Source organism: Cenococcum geophilum, assembly GCF_001692895.1.
Source record: "Cenococcum geophilum 1.58 unplaced genomic scaffold K441scaffold_8, whole genome shotgun sequence".
In the NCBI taxonomy this organism is placed as follows: Eukaryota; Fungi; Ascomycota; class Dothideomycetes; order Gloniales; family Gloniaceae; genus Cenococcum; species Cenococcum geophilum.
In genome coordinates, this window is record NW_027137566.1 from 1,491,207 (window position 1) to 1,498,220 (window position 7,014).

Genomic DNA, 7,014 nt, shown 5'->3' on the forward strand with positions numbered 1-7,014 from the left:
CGTTGTATTTGAGGTCGAACACGAACTTCGATGGTAGTACTCGTGCGCCCTTTGGTCTCTTGACCAATCGATACGTCTTAGCTTTTTGGTGTTGAGTCATTTCAACCATTAGCGCTTGACGCCAGTGAGGAGCTTCTGGTGACTGTAGAGCCTCCTTCAACGTTCGCGGTATCTTGATCTTGTGCGGAGCTTCTGGATGAGGTTCCTGATGAGGCTTCGGAGGGGTCGACTGTATATGTGCGTAAGACGAGCATGCGACTGCCGTATAAGAGACCTTCTTTGGTTGAGCAGTCACTGTCTCCACACTCCCCTCAAGCTGTTGGTCAATTGGGTAGACGCCTCTGTCATCAGAATCGACGTCGTCTTGATCGTTATGACCTTCGTCGCCCTTGGCGATCGTCGGTATCATGCTCTCCCTGCCTGCGAGGAGTGAATTAGCAGTTAATTGCCGTGCTGTCTCCTTCGCAGTAGGTGTAGTTCGAGAGATCTGGCGCTTTGCCTTCAAGGCGTGCGCAATATATTGAGGCTTTGAAGCCTGTTAAACGACATATAGGCCGTTCTTACAAGTCGCTCTGCCCACTACCAAGTCGTCGGAGTACCTCCGAATTGTACGGCCACCTGTTTCCTTGCCAGGCCCAATGTAGAGCTTCTTGCGTTTCTTAAGAGAAGACTCCAAGAGAAGCTTATAAGGTAATTTGGGTGCGTAGTAGGCCTTAGTGGTTACCGTATAGGTGTTGCCGTCGTCTATTAGTATGGGTATATATACCGTTCCTTTGCCGGTTGCATAATAGATAGTCCCTCCTAACGTTCCTATTGTGGTAAGTATTGATAGAGTCTTATAGTTAATAAACTCGCTTTAATTATTGCTTATTATAATATTGGAATAGGAGTTAAGGAACCAGTTATCCTAATTACTGTCGCCTAAGCCGTCAACTATAGCTATACTGCTAATAAATAGGCCTTCTGCTAAGCCTCTGCCTATCATTCCAACTTGATAATTTAATATAGTCTCCGCCCCTTCTTCCTGGGGTGGATCTATGCATAATATATGCTTTTTATAAGGCCTCCACGCCGGATATTAAAGCTCCGGGTAAAGGTAGAAACACCTCTCTTTATTACTAGGGTGCTTACCATTATAATATAAGTAGCGCTTAAGTTCCTTTTCTTCTAAATTAGATTTTAGTTGATTGTCTTTAAATAGGTTCTTGCTAACTAAGGATATTGCAATAGAGGTAGCTAGTTAAGTACAACTCTCGTCCATAAGATTGCTTACTAGCTCCTCTATTATAATAAGGTCTTCCTCCCTTATAACTCTCCTAGCTACCTCTTATCGATTAGCCGTCTATATAGGAAACTCCTCCTCTACCGCGTAAAGTAGTCAGGCGTGCGCTTGCTTCCTTAATATTGGCATTAACGCTACGTTTAATTTCCTTATACCCAAGACAAAAGCTTCTATATAGGCTTTAAGCGAGGTATAGTCTTTACAACTAAGATTAAGCCATTAATTCTATATCTAGTAGTCGTAAACGAGACCTTGCGCGGTATATAGTAATCGAATTAAATTAAGCAAATCCTTAATAGAGTCGCGCGGCTTACCTAATGTAGCAAGTCAATCGCGAATTAATTCCGACACTGCGCCCTTAATTATCTCAAGTCCTATTATCTGTTTATGTCGCCATTCTTAGCGTTCATTTATATTCATTGGCGGCTCTACAGCCGTACCTTGTATCAGTGGTAGGAGGTCTTAAAGCTCAAGTCGTCATACGATTTGACGATACCATTCTTTATAATTGCTCTCCCCTTTTAATAGAGGAACAGCCCCAAGAGAGCTGTGGTATTCCTTTTTCTGTACTATATCCGCCATAGTATGCAATTAACCGGTTTAACCATATCGTGGGTGGCGTATATTTATATTAGTTTGTTATAAATTCTATCGCACCATGCCTAGCTCTAAATTTAAGGGTATATAGCTTTGTGTCAACCAATTAATTAAATAAAATAGCAGCTGATAGAGCTTTAATAGAAGCTATAAGAGGGCTTATAACCTGTTAAGGCACTGAGCAGGCTAATAGAATGATACATATAATACTCTATAAGGAAGAATCTCAGGGGCTCGAAGGCCCCGAGAAGATATCTACACGATGGCCCGCGCGCTGTCACGTGACACGTCGCTGAGCTCAAAGAGACTGCCCAAGTACCCCCCCCTACCAACATATTATAATATCGCTAATCCGTTCTAAAGTCTTTTAAGCAGTTTACTATACAATTAATAAGCCTATATATTAAACTAATCCTATACAGCTTTATATAGCCTATACTACTATTAAGTAGCGCGTACTTAAGTAATTTAAAGTTATAGTCCTCCTTAATTAAAATTAACTCCGCTTTAGTAAAGGCGTTAGTAATAAGTAAGTAATAGCTTTATAGCTATTTAGTAAAGGCGCTAAGCTTACTATTTAATTATTTAATATCGCTATAGGCGGGGCTACTAGGTAGTAGGCTTATAGGTATAGTTAAGGGTAGATAGTAATAGGTAGGCGTTTTAGAGGATAAAGCTAGAACCGATGGAGCGCTTTATAATAACGGCACTAATAAGGATCTTATATTTAGTGTAGGATCCACTATAAAATAACTATTAGCGATAGTTAGTTATACGGAAGGAGGTATTGCTACCTATATAGTATTCTATACCTATTATATCATCTACTAGTTTTACTACTATATCTAGTTTATTAAAACTATTACTGCTACTAAGTCTTACTGCGGAATAGGATTGGCTGGTAATTATATAACTATAGTATAAGCCTTTCCTCGTTATTACTGTTGTCTTAAGGGGGAGCTTATTAATTTATTTATACTACTAGAGTTACCTTAACGGTGCTTATAGCTATCCAACTTTATATCTTTTTTATCCTTCTTATCCTATATACGTTTACTATACCTAATCTTTAATAATAGCGGTAGATCTAGTATGTTAAGCGTAGCTTTCTTCTATTTAATTACTTCTAACCAGCGCGCCTAGTGGTAAGGTTGTAATATATAGTGCTTTAATTCGAATTTAAGACAGTATATAGCGCCGTGCTTTTTATTCTTATAGTGCTGTTAAAGGCAGCAATAACGTTTAAGTAGCGGGTATAAATGCTTGCCTTTAGCTTCTGCATAATTATATCGTTCAGCAGCCTCTTTCTACATTTTAGTGGTAGTTAATCTCTTCTTTTTACCAATAACCTCCTCTACTATACCTTTATAATCCTCACTAGAGGACCCTACTTTCTTACTAGCTACTACTTTAGTTAAAAAACCTGCCGCTTAAAGTACTGCCTTAATACGCGTATTAACAGCCGCAGTAATTTTAGTATCTCTAGCTTTAGTAAACGCGTTAAGAGGCGTAGCAGTAGTCTTGTATCTAATTATAAGATTAACCCAAAAAGCCTTTCTCGCGTACTTTAATTATATCTCTATTATTCCCTCTATTTTACGCCATTTATCTATTTTATTAACTTCTTTGGGTATTATAGGATCCTTTAGACTTAATGTAATAATAGCAGTTAATTAATTAGGCTAGAAAGAATAAAGGCCGTAATATTTACTAGCTTAACGCATATTTTCGGTAATAAACTTCTAGAATTTAAAGACTCCGAATAAGATAGGTAGAATATTACTAAATAGCGTTATGCTATTAGTATACACAGCTATACTTAAAAGAAAGGTTTAAGAGCCTTTAGATTGTTCTACAGTAGTAGGAGGCATTAGTGCAGATTTGACGGTAAGGTCTACTTCTTAAGGCGCTTTAGAAGTATTCTTTATAGTATTCTTAGGTGCTTTAGCTCTCCTCTTATGTGCTATAGCGCTAACTACAATAGGAAAAAAATATAGGCTTTAAATAGCTTTAAAAAATAGGTAACGGCGATGTATTGGTATAGAGGATGGGTAGTGTCATGCGTGGGTATAGAAAAGTGGTTCAAACAGGTAAGGATTCGGTAAATTTCTATACTTAATTATAGTTTCTGACATAAACCCATCCTTTTCTAAAGCGACTGTAAGAGCTTGCAGGAGCTAGTAGGGAGGGCGGCTGAGCCGCACCAAACATACCCTTGTAATAAAGCTATAAGGGTCTACGGCAACTAACCAAGCTAAACTTTTAAAAGAGGAGGATATTTATCTTGGACATTCTTTTAATCAAATCCTAGTCTTTTATTTAGCTAGTTCCCGCTACAAGGCGGCCCCTACGGCCTACTAAACGAAGCCCTAAAGCCCTAATAGCTGCTTTGACCCCTAAACGCGTATTAGTAACACTACCTCTAGATCCGCCAGCAGCTCCACTAAGACGTATAAAGAAACTAAGCGCGAAGGTGCTAGAGACCTAGCAGTTGCTAAGGACACGCTCTTAACAATTAGTATAGTTTAAATAGTAGATAACCGCACTATAAATCGGACTATAAGCTACGCAGCATATACTGCCTTTATTCCCTATAGTAAGAGTCTCTACCTTACCTAAATGTAAAGGAGGAGGTATTAATTATAATAAATTTTATTAACTTATTAAAAGCCTTAAAGAAACTATAGTATAGCAGAGCAATATCATTATAAGCTAAAATAGCATTATTAAGAGCATTAGAAATAACCTAGTAGATATTAAATCGGAATAGTAAAGCCTTAAAAAGCAAAACGCCGAACTCTAAAAGGCTATTTAGTCCTTACAAGCACAACTAAATACTCCCTTAGCTTTAATACAATTATAGGTGTTAGTAGCGGCTAGTAGAGGCACGGCAAGTAGAGGCACAGTAGGGTTAGAGATAACTTTATTATAAACGATAAGCGCTAGGAACTCTAAGGAACCCAACTAGCAGCTAGTAATAGACGTTAGCCGTATAAGTTTAGAGGCAATAGAGAAGGTAGCTACTACTAAAGTAGCAAAATAAACTATTGTATAAGGTATAAAGGATATTAACAGGCTTACGGGAGCTATACTTAAGGACTTCCGCGTATGGCGAATAAGCAATAGCGTAAGCATTATTAGATTCTTAGTGGAAAAAGACAAAAAAGCTGCGTTTAGGTAAACGACTACTTAATAGCTTAAACCGTATATCCCTAGGGCGAGGCTTATCGGACTTAAGTAGTATATAGTTAAGGCGGACTGGGTTAAAGTACCTCTAGCAATAGATATTAATAGTAGGAAAGTAAGTAAGTCAGCTATAGAGCGCTTTAGGATAGAAAATAGTGTAGAGGTATATATAATAAGATAGCTCGGGCAACTAAGGCCGCGCAGCTAGCACGTATTAGTAATTATTAAAGTAGCAACAAAGGAGGATATAGAGAAGCTGCTTATATTAGACAACGTATTATTTAGGGGAGGCGCGATTATTATATCACTATTTAAAGAGCGACGCACCCCTATAGCATACTATAAATGTAAAAGGTTTAGATATAGGGCTAGAGACTATACGTGACCTAATATATGCGAAATATATGGGCGGGAAGGCCATCTCCGGTGTAAGACGGTTAATTTATACTGCGTAAACTATTAGGGTTCTTACTAAGCCTTATACTGTAAATGCCTAGTATATAGGAAAGAGATGGACAGGATTCTTATATAATAGCGCTATAAATAGAGAACTCTGGATTATCTAGGCGAACTTAAGGAAGTATAGGGAAGCGTAGTATACGCTATATAATGATAAAACGCTGGCAAACTTCTACTTTATTTTAGGCCAAGAGCCTTACTACTTTCTCTTAGATAGGGAAGTGGTGCTAGCTAGCTTAAACCCCTAGTAGATAAGGTTTATCCTAATGGGCAAAAAGTAGTAGCATTTCCTAGTTAGGTTATGTATCTAGGCATCTAAAAAGCTAGCAGCTACACAGCTACAGGTAGATTTAATAGACATTATAGTAGTAGTGGCGTACGTCGGCTAAAGGAGACTTATAAGTATGTCGGTATATATTCTAGATAAATACTTAAGGAAAACTAAAGAGGAGAATTTAGAGGAGCTCTCTAGTAGGCTAGAGATAATTAATAGGCTAATTTAGGGTAAACTATTACGCGACCTATATACCGAGGTAGTAATTATAGGCGACTTTAATCGGCACAATCCGCTATAGGGAGGAAGTTATATTAGTACTATATTAACGCAGGAAGAAAGCGCGCTAATTATTAAATTTATAGCGGACCGGTTACTCTAGAGCCTACTTTTAATAGAAGTACCTATATTTAAGAGTAACGCGGGGCAAATATTAATAATTAACCTTATACTTGCAACCCTAGGCCTAGCGAGTAAACTAGTAAAGTGCGCCATTTAGGAGTATAAGTATGGGTTAGACTATAGAGCTATTTATACTAGCTTTTAGGTTAATATAGGTACGTAGGAGAGCTAGGAGAGGCTGCTTATTAAGAATATAAACTAGGATAAGATTTAAGAAGATATAGAGCAATAAAAAGAAATAGGATTTCCTATAAAAGATATAGATAAAATAGTTAACTGCCTTAATAGGTGGGTTAATAAAGCCCTTAAAGCACACTGCTAGAGGGTTAAGCTATTACTATATATAAAAAGATAGTAGAACAAAGACCTTATAACGCTAAGAAAGTTATATATATACTAGAGAAATAGAAACAGTACAATATAGAGGTAAAGAAGGGACGACCCTAAGCTATATAATATCGTAGTAAGAGTAAAGAAGCTCTTTTATAGGACTATTCGGCGATATAAAAAGCTCTATTAGGACGAATTCCTTAGTAATAGTAACAATATATAAAAAGCGTCAAAATACCTTAATCCGCAGGCTATATCCGCGTTCGCTAGAATACCGCCAATTAAAAAGGCTAGAGGATAGGGAGAGGTTATTATAGAAAACTATAATATTGTAAGAGAACTACTCTAGGCATTCTTTCCAGTCCCGCCGCCGTGTAAATAAGAAAAGGAAGCTATAACTAGCCATAACTAATTGCTATAGAAGCCTATCGCCAAATATAAGGTTAAGGCAGCTATATTTAGGGCTAGCCTAGATAAGGCTCTT